At 32.6% G+C, this 14,648-nt stretch overlaps 1 protein-coding gene across 2 annotated transcripts in view; it reads left to right on the top strand.

Annotated features, from left to right (window-relative positions):
* Positions 1-678: 678 nt before the first annotated feature.
* LOC138702085 (extracellular serine/threonine protein CG31145-like) overlaps positions 679-14,648 on the top strand; it is a 260,588-nt gene continuing 246,618 nt past the window's right edge. Inside the window, exon 1 of one of the 2 annotated variants that reach the window (XM_069829627.1) lies at positions 679-1,667. The gene's annotated coding sequence lies outside the window, so the exon portion shown is untranslated. The remainder of the gene's footprint in view (positions 1,668-14,648) is intronic. The other variant, XM_069829628.1, reaches the window with a different exon arrangement.

Genomic DNA, 14,648 nt, shown 5'->3' with positions numbered 1-14,648 from the left:
CGAACTTAATTTATATTCCATTTTTCATCGAAATCCGTTCAGCCATTATCGCGTGAAAAGGTAACAAACATACAGACAGACAGACAGACAGACATACAAACAAAAATTTCAAAAAAGCTATTTTCGCTTTCAGGGTGATTAATTGTATATGTTAGGACCAATTATTTTTGGAAAATTACCAGAAAAATTTCGGCTACAGATTTATTGTTAGTATAGATAGATAAATAAATTAATTAATATTTGTATATTGTTCCTGTATTTCTGCCATTTTTGTATTTGCTATTGTTCTTATACTGGTTGAATGGAGGAGAAGGCTACACGGCCTTAAAGAAACAAAAGAGAACGACGGGGGGGGGTAGAGGAAGAAACGTTATGTAACAGCAACTAACAGCAAATTAGAATCTACGCTGAGCTCCTCCCACTGTTTTGCCAGTTTGCTACGGTAAATTTGCCAAGAATCTATTTCACACACCTCAAATACATAAGCAAGGGTTAAATTGCGTAACGTAATGACACTTCTTTTCTTTTCCTCGAAGTCTAACACTTTATTTCGTCTCCTTTTGCTGAAGACGTTTCGTGCTTGCGAATCTATGCGCCCGTCCTCCACCCACATCTGCTGCCGTGCGGTAGAAATAGCACCGGGCGCGTCGACTGCGCTGTTCGCCTGCCCGATATCTGGCGCGATCAAGCACGGCCCTCTCAGTCGTGCCGAGGCATTCGGCCAAGGCGGTTGCGGAGCGCGGCAGGCGTTTGTTTCTCGCGTGTGTTGTAGCTACCGCGTGCTCGGTACAGATCGCGCCACGTCGTTGAACATGTGAAATTCCTCGTCATGCTTATCTATAAACAAAGTCTGTTGCTATCGAAGTACAAATAAAAAAAGAACTCAATCACGTGCTAAGATATGCTCTCCTACATTACTGATAAAGAATTGTAGCAAGAAAGAATCGTAATATTTGTTGGTGTTCTGAAGTAATGTGTTGTGTATTGGAAATAGGTTTTGTGATCACTTTTCGTTCGTGAGATATAACATGTAAATGTGCTTTTGTGATTTATTTTGTTTTGTTTTGCCAGTTTTGATTGCACGTGGTGTATTGTATGTTTAAATTTAATTTTATGATCGACGTATTTTTCTCGTGTAGGAACTTAAAAGTTTTTAATGTGAATGTAAAACAATTAATGTGTGAACGTGCTTTAGGACAGAAAAAACAAAAAGCTATTTTTAAAAGTAGATTTGCATGAAAGAAAAAACCAATAGACGCAGTGTCTTGAACGTGGCTGTAGTTGTCCTTGTGTGCAGGAAAGGACGAATTGCGTAAATTCGCTCTTAGTTAATAATTAAGGAGAATATTCAAGCTGTTAATTGGTTAGTCTTGTCACCTTTTCCGTTTAGTTTGTTGAATTATTCCGTACTGGAGTGGAACCAAGACAAAAGGGAACTCCGACACTTAACACATTAATATTAACAATAATAAAAAGTTGGTTGGTACTTCTTGAACCAGCACGTGACTGGAAGTTTAAAGCCCAAGTTGCGGGAAGTGAGGCAAAGTGCATACTTCATCTTGAGATTCTGCTCACGTGAACCGTTCCTCGGCGTTACAAACCAGCTGTAATGATGATGACCAAGAAAATCATCCCGGCGATGATAGCAGCGTGAAATAGCAAGCAATGTAAGGGACACCACATCACTTATTAAACTCTTTCTCTGTTCCTTTCGCCTCCTTTCTTGTACAATAAAAACATATTTTACTGCGTTTAAAACTTTAAAAGCTTTAATTAAAAACCATAAAGTGTGCCTGCTTTAAAATGTAGCTAATTAAGAAGTTTGAAGTAGTTTTTGTTGCATTCTGGGTTAGTAGTGCTACTGTTTGAATTAGAAGCATGGTTGTAGAATCTACAGTCTAGTAGGACGCTTTCGAACTAATTAAACGTCACTTTAAATCAGACCCTCAAGAATTCAATGCCTTGAATCGAACGCTTCTGTGTCGATGGTGTGAGGGGCCTATTCTGTAGCAAATTGTTGTAGAGAAAGGCAGAGTATTAACTTGATACTTGGCATCAGAATGCGTCAAATACGTTACCAAATAGTTCCTAACACGCAACATTCTAATCAAAGGTCTCGAGTAATAAAATTTGATCGTTTCAAGAAATATCGCTTAAAAGCTTTGATTATTTTGCTTACAAGAATTTAAAGCAAGCTATTTGCATACGAATCCTTGGTCAAGACGATTATTTAATTCTTTAAATAATATTTTTGCAAATAATCAACTCTCATTGATTTCTAGAATCGTGCTAATGTTGATAATTATTTCCTTTGCGTTATTTTATGCTCACATAGGATATAATGTTGCATGCCGCATTATGACGACACAATCGGCGATGTGTGATAAATAACATCTCATTAAGTTGGAGATGTAAACAGATGAGTAATGAAGATTATTCTCTTTGTTGTATTATCTATCATACACCGAACAAATATATCGTCAAAACACATTAAGTCGAAATATTACCTCTGAGAAAAAAACGTTTTGAAAGATCTTAACAAAACTGAATTCTCAAAATATTATTTTCAGAAAGTTGTTTCTCTTTACGTGTATTTAATTTTCCAATTCCAAGTTTATACACATAGGCCTACGTTACGTCATTACATACGCCTTTTTTCTTAGAAGTAATATTTTTGACGTAATGTGTTTTTCTTGTAGGTTAAAACCGACGATCTAGGCCTATAATATGACATACAAGAAAATGGACTATTTTTAAATAAATCATTATTTAAATACGTTAGAAAACAACTAGGTTACGTTAAGAGAAATAAATCTTTATATTTATATATTTAGGGTACCAAATGTGTAGACCAATACCGATATTAAAAGAAATAAACATTGTCATATCTTCATTTTTATGTGGATTATTTAACGTTATGAAAAAAAAAATAAGAATCGATTGTATATGTTCAATAAAATATAAAAAAATCTCCTATAATGCGACTAAAATCGTAGAAGGTTTACCACGTTATTTGTAATCATATTAATATTCCCAATTCTACAATAAAATTATTAATATTTGTTTCAAAATTAATTTTAATATATTTAATAAATATTTTAAGCTTACCTTAACATATTAATACGTGTAATATCCATTAAATCAGTGTTAGCCTTCTTTTATTTAAAGAGAGTTTTCAATTGTTTGTTATTCCGTTCATTTCCGAGTGTGTCTTTATACTACGCTTTTCTTTTGTGTTGTTCAACTGTTTTTTTGCATGAGTTTCACTGTTCCTACGCAACTATTAAATTATTAAATTTACGTACAACAATGCCATTTTACTCCAATAAAATCCGTAACTGCAATATTTCGCACCACTTACTTAATAAGGTTGTACCATTTCCACTACTCTACAATAAGAATGTAAAACAGTAAGCCTGGGGATATTTTTATGTGGGATATTTAATGTTATGAAAAAAATAAGAATATATTGTAGGCCTATATGTTCAATAAAATATTTTAAAAATCTGTTATAATGCCACTAAAGTCGTAGAAGGCTTACCACGTTATTTGTAATCATATTAGTAATCCTAATTCTACAATTACTAATATTTGTTTCAAAACTAATTTTAATATCTATACTAATAATAAATCTGTAGCCGAAATTTTTCTGGTAATTTTCGATTTTCCAAAAATAATTGGTCCTAACACATATAATTAACCACCCTGAAACCGAAAATCGCATTTTTGAAATTTTTGTTTGTATGTCTGTCTGTATGTTTGTTACCTTTTCACACGATAATGGCTGAACCGATTTATATGAAAATTTGAATATAAATTAAGTTCGTTGTAACTTAGATTTTAGGCTATATGGCATTCAAAATACTTTATTTAAAAGGGGGGTTATAAGGGAGCCTGAATTAAATAAATCGAAATATCTCGCTTATTATTGATTTTTGTGAAAAATGTTACATAACAAAAGTTTCTTTAAAAATAATTTGCGATAAGTTTTATTCCTTGAAAAATTTTGATAGGTCTGATATTTAATGAGATAAATGAGTTTTAAAATTAAAATAACTGCCATCTAAGGCCGTATAATGAAATAAAAAACAAATGACTTCGTCTATAAGGGGCGTTGGATAGCAACAATCGAATGCTATGAAAGATAGCCTACAGATAATGTTTCTGTGTTTGTATGAAGTAATATCGGAAGCTAAATTAACCGATTTGTATAATTAATTATTAATTCACCATTGGAAAGTGTAGTTTCTCTAGATGGACATAATGCTATAATGTTATTACAGTAACGTCTGAGTAAATCGAGGACAGATAAGATTAAAATAGCTTCTTATGCACAGAAAATTTGATAGGCTGTTTTGTACATTCGTTTTCTGTATTTCTTAAAATAATATTTATGTACACTCATTTTAATCTCACAGAATTAACGAACAACTAGAGTGTATTGATTTAGTATGCAGTAATAGTACGTTAGCTTAGCAATCCATTATTTTAATTCAAATTTTAACTATGCTCAATTGAATCGTGTTAAAATACATAAAATATATATGCAATAAATGCAATGCAAAAAAAAAATGGGTAATGAGCGAAGCAGATGATGTTGCGCTGTTGTAAAAGTTTTTCCCTGGATCAAACGTCCTATTTTAATTATGTAATTACTTTATATTTATTTCTAACAGGTGCAGCGGAGCGCACGGGTACGGCTAGTATTTAATAAATCTTTTAAGCTTACCTTAACATATTAATACGTGTAATATCCATTAAATCAGTGTTAGCCTTCTTTTAATCTAAAGAGAGTTTTCAATTGTTTGTCATTCCGTTCATTTCCGAGTGTCTCTTTATACTACGCTTTTCTTTTGTGTTGTTCAACTGTTTTTTTTTTGCATGAGTTTCACTGTTCCTACGCAACTATTAGATTATTAAATTTACGTACAACAATGCCATTTTTACTCCAATAAAATCCGTAACTGCAATATTTCGCACCAATTACTTCGTATGGCCATACCATCTCCACTACATTACAATAAGAACACAAAATAATAAGCCAGCTGTTAGCAAAATTATTCTGAATCCAGGCGAGGAAAAGACCATTAGAATAGTATATTGTCTTATTGTATAAGGTAGCTGGGTCTATCAGGCGGTACGTAACTAAGAAAGCATGGGCCTTCCCAAAAAATTTTCAAAGTTGTTTATTGCCGTGTTAACAATGTATCTTTCGGAACTATACAAGTCATATTATTTCAGTAGAGAATTTGAACTTAAATACTAAATAATAATTTATTTATTTATTTATTTATGTCTATAAGAGAGAAAAGTCCCAATTACAATAAACGGTACAAATATTTGCGTAGAAATTAAAAAATGGAGATAACATGAAAAAAAGAGATGAGTGAAACATACAAGTGCAAAATACAGGTATAAATACAAAGAAAAAAAACACAAATACATACGTAAATAAAAGACATATATAGATATAAATGAAAAATACAAAATAAAGAAAATATAAAATAGATAAATACAGATATCCTAACCAAAAGATGTAAGTTAAAATGTAGTATAAATATCAGTTACAGTATAACAAATAGATACTGTTTAAAATCAATTACCTTCAGTATATTAATAAGAAAATGTTTATATTTTATGTAAGAAATGCTGAAATTTAGATCCCATGTTTTACATATTTAATTGAGTTTTGAACACATTTTTAACACTGGTGAATATTTATATGCTGAAGTGTTTTTTTTTTTTTTGTAATATAACAACTGACGATTTCTTAAACATGATGTTCTAGCGTTAAGCTGGATTTGTGACAATGTTTCGGTATTATCTAGTAGACCGTTGAATATTACTTTTGAAAAAACCCAAAGATTATAAGGTACCACAATTTTTATATTTGAAAACCCAGAGATTATAAGATACCACATTTTCACTTTTGAAAAACCCGAAGATTATAAGATACACATTTTTACTTTTGAAATACCCAAAGATTATAAGATACCACATTTTTACATTTGAAAAACCCAAAGATTATAAGCTACCACATTTTTACATTTGAAAACCCAGAGATTATAAGATACCACATTTTCACTTTTGAAAAACCCAAAGATTATAAGATACCACATTTCTACTTTTGAAAAATCCAAAGATTATAAGATACCACATTTTTACTTTTGAAAAACCCAAAGATTATAACATACCACATTTTCACTTTTCAAAACGCGAAGATTATAAGATACCACATTTTCACTTTTGAAAAACGCGAAGATTATAATATATCACATTTTCACTTTTGAAAAACGCGAAGATTATAATATATCACATTTTCACTTTTGAAAAACGCGGAGATTATAATATATCACATTTTCACTTTTGAAAAACCCAAAGATTATAATATATCACATTTTCACTTTTGAAAAACGCGAAGATTATAATATATCACAGTTTCACTTTTGAAAAACCCAAAGATTGTAATATATCACATTTTCACTTTTGAAAAACCCAAAGATCATAAGATACCACATTTTTACTTTTGAAAAACCCAAAGATTATAATATATCACATTTTCACTTTTGAAAAACGCGAAGATTATAATATATCACATTTTCACTTTTGAAAAACGCGAAGATTATAATATATCACATTTTCACTTTTGAAAAACCCAAAGATTATAATATATCACAGTTTCACTTTTGAAAAACCCAAAGATTATAATATATCAAATTTTCACTTTTGAAAAACCCAAAGATCATAAGATACCACATTTTTACTTTTGAAAAACCCAAAGATTATAATATATCACATTTTCACTTTTGAAAAACCCAAAGATTATAATATATCACATTTTCACTTTTGAAAAACCCAAAGATTATAATATATCACATTTTCACTTTTGAAAAACCCAAAGATTATAATATATCACAGTTTCATTTTTGAAAAACCCAAAGATTATAATATATCACAGTTTCACTTTTGAAAAACCCAAAGATTATAATATATCAAATTTTCACTTTTGAAAAACCCAAAGATCATAAGATACCACATTTTTAATTTTGAAAAACCCAAAGATTATAATATATCACATTTTCACTTTTGAAGAACGCGAAGATTATAATATATCACATTTTCACTTTTGAAAAACCCAAAGATTATAATATATCACAGTTTCACTTTTGAAAAACCCAAAGATTATAATATATCACATTTTCACTTTTGAAAAACGCGAAGATTATAATATATCACATTTTCACTTTTGAAAAACCCAAAGATTATAATATATCACATTTTCACTTTTGAAAAACGCGAAGTTTATAATATATCACATTTTCACTTTTGAAAAACGCGAAGATTATAATATATCACATTTTCACTTTTGAAAAACCCAAAGATTATAATATATCACAGTTTCACTTTTGAAAAACCCAAAGATTATAATATATCACATTTTCACTTTTGAAGAACGCGAAGATTATAATATATCACATTTTCACTTTTGAAAAACCCAAAGATTATAATATATCACAGTTTCACTTTTGAAAAACCCAAAGATTATAATATATCACATTTTCACTTTTGAAAAACGCGAAGATTATAATATATCACATTTTCACTTTTGAAAAACCCAAAGATTATAATATATCACATTTTCACTTTTGAAAAACGCGAAGATTATAATATATCACAGTTTCACTTTTGAAAAACCCAAAGATTATAATATATCACAGTTTCACTTTTGAAAAACCCAAAGATTATAATATATCACATTTTCCCTTTTGAAAAACCCAAAGATCATAAGATACCACATTTTTACTTTTGAAAAACCCAAAGATTATAAGATATTCACATTTTTACTTTTGAAAAACTCTAAGATTATAAGATACCACATTTTTACTTCTGAAAAAAAATCCGAGGATTATAAGATAGGTCTACTACATTTTTACTTTTGAAAAAAAAAACAAGGATTTTAAGATACCACATTTTTACTCTTGAAAAAAACTCAAAGATGGTAAGATACCACTTTTTCTTTTTCGAGTTTATGACTAAGCGGTAGAATTCGCACCAAAAAAATATCTCAATCGTGAAAAACGTTTCTCATTTATTATTTATAACAGTAACAGGTCAATCGTAATAAACAATTTTGAAGCAAATCCATTATCCTTAAAAATCTACTTTCACTATGTGTGGAAAGGGAAGTGATAGATGAAACATGTCTGTTGTCACACATTTTATCTTGTACAGATTTTCGTCTGTCTTAATTTATTTTACAACTGCATGGAATAATTGATAATTTGTTATTTCTGAAGACTAAAGAAGATGTGCAAACTGTAAGATAAGTTATTCCACAGATAACATGGATTGGTTAATTAATGAATCATTAGTCTTGATGTTTGCAAATGTCTTGCACTCCATCAGCAGTTTCACTGTTGGGAACAAGTTTGAACGTACTTCACACAACTTAATATAAAATAGGTAGAAAGGAATGTTGTATTAGCTACGATGTGATAAAGGTATACTTCTGAACTAACCCTCAACGAAGGAAAAGCAGTGTTTGCACAACTTACAAAGATAGTTTCCTCGTAAGAAATATAAACTTAGTCAGCAACTAGGAGTTTATTATTATACAGGGTGTAACTAAATAAGCGTTACAGACTTAGGCCGCCAGCATACCGAATCGGATATTTGTTCCGGGCAATTACGGACCGTTCCGAACAATCTGGAACAAAACGGTGATTTCACTTGAACTTTCGTCCCCTGGCGAGTACGATCGGATATTTCTGCGCTTGCGTAAAGTCTGCTATCTACTTCACTCACTCACTCACTCACTCACTCACTCACTCACTCACTCACTCACTCAGTCACTCACTCACTCACTCACTCACTCACTCACTCACTCACTCACTCACTCACTCACTCACTCACTCACTCACTCACCTGATTTGCTGTATGTTGAATGTGGGTTATTTAATTTTATTCTTAGGTTTTATTTACCAGTATTTTTCATGGAAAATACTTGTAAATAACGCAGATAGACTTGTTTTGTATGCATGTAAGGTGCCAACTTTTTGATTATGCATTAAAAAAAAGCATAAGACTGACTTAGGGTTCGATTCCCGCTAGAGCTGATTATTTGGTTGAATTTTTTCGAGGTTTTGTCCAACTGTAAGACAGATATCAGGTAATCCTCGACCAGATCTCGCCAAATAACATGTTACTATCACCAATTACATCGACGCTAAATAATATAGTAGCTGATACAGCGATTTTAAATAAGCAATTTAAAAAACATAATATTCCTGTGGATTTCGAAAATTTTTCCTAATATTTCATCATTTTCATAACCTCAGGGGTATGAAGTTGTGTGCATAGCACCGTTGGTTACATTCAAATGTGTGATTTTATTTTAAATCAGTTTTGCATTCTCTTGAATGTGAACTACTTCCCATTGCTAGACATTAACAGATTGCAGAAACTCAAAGACCGCCTTGTTGAAAATTATTTCATGTTCTAATAGGAGCGGAAGATGATGAAATTTCTGGATGATATCTAGATAACAAGTTGAAGTCAGAACACAGAAATTACAAAGTGCAAACTATGGCTAATTTAATTAAATGCTTCAGAAGACCCATAAAAGATTAAAGGAGACATCTCAATGGCAGTTATTAGAAGTGATCTCGACTGTTCCCATGGCGACCAAGTGAGCAGCGATCTAGACATCGTAGAAATCTGGAATATTTTTTACTTCCTTGAAAAAAGTATTTCAAACGTTTATGCTGTTCGTAATTGTAATTGTGAACATGGTTGAGATTTGAAACAAAATTTGATATTAACTTTACATCTCTGTATTTATACTACCAACATTTAAATTTAAGAAGGCGGAGCCTTCTCGTTAATTACTTCATAATCGCTTCCTCATTCCATGAGGCCTAGTCTCCAGCCAACAATGCAATTGATAGTCGAAACGATTCACACATCAATATGACGCCAATGAGTTGCTTCAAATTTTAATGCGTAATAATAGCTATCTAATGATAGAGAATTAGATTCATTTTGAAATTTTATTAATATCACAGTTAAGCACCTTAAAATTATATTATGTTAAATAAGCTATTTGTGCCATATCCTCTGCATTTAAATTTAATAAAGCAAGGCCTTCTCGTTAACTACTTCATAATCGCTTCTTTATTCCATGAGGCCTAGTCTCGAATCAACAATGCAATTGATAGTCGAAATGATTCACACATCAATATGACGCCAATGAGTTCTTTCAAATTTTAAAGCATAATAAGAGGTATCTAATGATAGAGAATTGGATTCATTTGGAAATTTTATTTATATCACAGTTAAGCACCTTAAAATTATATTATGTTAAATAAGATATTTGTGCCATATCCTCTGCATTTAAATTTAATAAAGCAAGGCCTTCTCGTTAACTACTTCATAATCGCTTCTTTATTCCATGAGGCCCAGTCTCGAATCAACAATGCAATTGATAGTCGAAATGATTCACACATCAATATGACGCCAATAAGTTGCTTCAAATTTTAATGCGTAATAATAGCTATCTAATGATAGAGAATTAGATTCATTTTGAAATTTTATTAATATCACAGTTAAGTAGTTTAAAATTAGATAGGGTAAAAATTAGCTATTTGTGTCATATTCCCTGCATTTAAATTTAAGAAGGCGGAGCCTTCTTGTTAACTACTTCATAATCGCTTCTTCATTCCACGAGGCCTAGTCTCGAAACAACATTGAAATTGACAGTAGAAACGATTCTTCACACATCAATATGACGCCAGTGAGTTGTTTGAAATTCTAATGAATATGTCATTGCAGAGAATTGGATTCATTTGGTAATTAATACCACAGTTAAAACTATGTTAAATTAACTATTTCTATCATTGTCACCCCCTCATTTATTAATCACCCCATTTGTGTACGAATAATAATGAATTCAATGTGATGTCACATTCATTTGTTTCCTCTTTGTGTTTTATCATGATTGCCTGGATTGGAAACTACTTTGCTTTAAACACAATCATTTCAGTCGTACAAGGCCTACTGTAATCAATGACATCACCGTATTAACAGAAAGTGTGACCAGATTTCTGGAATGTTAAGAACATAAAGGTTTCACGTTAAGAAAATGCAAGAACAAAGAATAAAATTGACATGCACATATTTTAAGAAAGGACAACAATGTAGTAGACTAGAGAAAGTTGGAATATTAACCTAAAAGAAATAGGAGCAAAAGAAGATGTGATATTTTTGGGGATTTTCACCGTGTCATTATTGTAAAGACAGCGTTTCTTCACAGAATAAATATGGGAAATGCCTGTTATTATTCGGTTGAGAAGCTTTTATCATCCAGTCTGCTGTCGAAAAAATCTGAAAGTTAGAATTTATAAAACAGTTATATTACGGGTTGTTCTTTATGGTTGTGAAACTTGGACTCTCACTTTGAGAGAGGAACATAGGTTAAGGGTGTTTGAAAATAAGGTGCTTAGGAAAATATTTGGCGCTAAGAGGGATGAAGTTACAGGAGAATGGAGAAAGTTACACAACACAGAACTGCACGGATTGTATTCTTCACCTGACATAATTAGGAACATTAAATCCAGACGTTTGAGATGGGCAGGGCATGTAGCACGTATGGGCGAATCCAGAAATGCATATAGAGTGTTAGTTGGGAGGCCGGAGGGAAAAAGACCTTTAGGGAGGCCGAGACGTAGATGGGAAGATAATATTAAAATGGATTTTAGGGAGGTGGGATATGATGGTAGAGAATGGATTAATCTTGCTCAGGATAGGGACTAATGGCGGGCTTATATGAGGACGGAAATGAACCTCCCGGTTCCTTAAAAGCCAGTAAGTAGGCCTAAGTAAGTAAGTAAGTACAGTCAGCATTTCTTAGCAAGGAAAGAGGAAATCTGTCTGTAGGAATCGTCGCCACGAAAAGCTGCTCTCCAGGATTGTTAAAGAATCCAAGAAATAAGGTCCCTCCTTTCCCGGTACGCAACCTTGGGCTTATTTATAACTATAACACGATACGGTAAAATTATGAAAAAAAAAAAAAAAAAAAAACTCAAATCGTACGTAAGCATAGGAAGACCTGTACGAAGTTGGACGTCCGATATTTTTGACAGAACATGGTTTGTGGTCTATCTTGAAATTGATTACTATTACCACCAATGCCACTACTACTGGATGTGGTTTGGCAAGTTAAAGGCATTTCACATCGTTCAATTTCAGCTTCATTTCGTCCAGCTTTCTCCTGATGGTCTAGCGTCCTCCTTCCTGTAGTTTGTAATCGCTAGAATCCATTCTCTCCACATGTTCACCTCATTCATGTCTACAATCACTTGTAACTTATAGCCTAAGAGGTTTTATGTTGAGCTCACCTCTACCAATTCCCTTTCTTATTGTCAGTTCTTGAACATCCTTCGAAAGATCTGAGGAATCTCATTTCAGCAGGTGTAATAGTATATTGGTGATTTTGTTTATGTCGGGAGGTACACCCATAGTGTAATTTTTCTTACTTACTTACAAATGACTTTTGTGCGAGATCGTTTGTATTTGCTTGCTTTCCGGACACAACCAATACGCGGTAAGTGTGAAATACCACATTCAGTATTCCCAACGTAACACAAATAACAATTTCCCTCTTCTTACTGCTTAAGCGTCATATTCATTTTACTGCTTTAGGCTTTTAACATATTATTTTTAAAGACGTTCAATATAGTAATAATTATAAATTGGAAACTTACCACTGCAATTTCACCTAAATTGCACTGTTAATTATTGTTTTTAAATATTTGCAAATATTAAGTAAACTCTGCAACACCACAAAAGTTACTGCATTTGTAATGCAAGTAACATTAAGGAAGCCGTGAAAAAAATCAACAAGATTCCAGACTCATCATAGACTGGGGGAAAAAAAAGACAGACGTATATCACGGCCTGCTGGAGTATAGTAAAAACACAGAAAACATTTTATAGGAACAATGTTGAAGATAGATATATTTGTTTTCCAAAGCTGCCGTCATTGAACAGAAACCAAGATGGAGATTTCATTGCAACTAATTAGAAATTCCTCTTTCAGGTATGTAATAAACGATCTTCGCACAAAATAATGTACGATACATGAGCGGTATGTTTGTTTTCATGTTCTCGGAAACTAAAAAAGCTCAACTACGTTTCGCTTTTTCAATCTTTTCCTCGAAAATGAAAACGTCAACATACCGCTCTTGTAACGTATGTTACTATTAAGGAACCCGCAGGTTCATTGCCGCCCTCACATAAGCCCGCCATCGGTCCCTATCCTGTGCAAGATTAATCCATTCTCTATCATCATATTCCACCTCCATCAAATCCATTTCAATATTATTCTCCCATCTACGTCTCGGCCTCCCCAAAAGTCTTTTTCCCTCCGGTCTCCCAACTAACACTCTATATGCATTTCTGGATTCGCCCATACGTGCTACATGCCCTGCCCATCTCAAACGTCTGGATTTAATGTTCCTAATTATGTCAGGTGTAGAATACAATGCGTGCAGTTCTGTGTTGTGTAACTTTCTCCATTTTCCTGTAACGTCAACTTAGCACCAAATAGTTTTCCTAAGCACCTTATTCTCAAATATCCTTAATCTCTGTTCCCCTGACGAAGTAAGAGTCCAAGTTTCACAGCCATAAAGAACAACCGGTGATATAACTGTTTTATAAATTCTAACTTTCAGATTTTTTGACAGCTGACTAGATGACAAAAGCTTCTCAACCGAATAATAACAGGCATTTCCCATATTTATTCTGCGTTTAATTTCCTTCCGAGTGTCATTTATATTTGTTACTGTTGCTCCAAGATATTTGAATTTTTCCACCTCTTCGAAGGATAAGTCTCCAATTTTTATATTTCCATTTCGTACAATATTCTGGTGACGAGACATAATCATATACTTCGTCTTTTCGGGATTTACTTCCAAACATATCGTTTACTTGCTTCAAGTAAAATTTCCGTGTTTTCCCTAAGCGTTTGTGGATTTTCTCCCAACATTTTCACGTCTTCCGCATGGACAAGAAGGTGATGTAACCCGTTCAATTCCAAACCCTCTCTGTTATCCTGAACTTTCGTAATGGCATATTCTAGAGCAAAGTTAAAAAGTAAAGGTGATAGTGCATCTCCCTGCTTTAGCCCGCAGTGAATTGGAAACGCATCTGACAGAATCTGACCTAATAACAAGCATTTCCCATATTTGTTTTGCGTTTAATTTCCTCCCGAGTATCATTTATATTTGTTACTTTTGCGCCAAGATATTTGAATTTTTTACCCTCTTCAAAGGATAAATATCCAATTTTTATATTTCCTTTTCGTACAATATTCTCGTCACGAGACATAATCATATACTTTGTCTTTTCGGGATTTACTTCCAAACCTATCGCTTTACTTGCTTCCAGTAAAATTCCCGTGTTTTCCCTAATCGTCTGTGGATTTTCTTTTAATATATTCACGTCATCCGCATAGACAAGCAGCTGATGTAACCCGTCCAATTCCAAACCCTCTCTGTTATCCTGAACTTTCGTAATGGCATATTCTAGAGCAAAGTTAAAAAGTAAAGGTGATAGTGCATCTCCTTGCTTTAGCCCACAGTGAATTGGAA

The sequence above is a fragment of the Periplaneta americana genome, chromosome 6, assembly GCF_040183065.1.
Source record: "Periplaneta americana isolate PAMFEO1 chromosome 6, P.americana_PAMFEO1_priV1, whole genome shotgun sequence".
Taxonomy (NCBI): Eukaryota; Metazoa; Arthropoda; class Insecta; order Blattodea; family Blattidae; genus Periplaneta; species Periplaneta americana.
The sequence above is the reverse complement of the archived record's forward strand: the minus strand, read 5'-3'. Positions and strand labels throughout refer to the sequence as shown.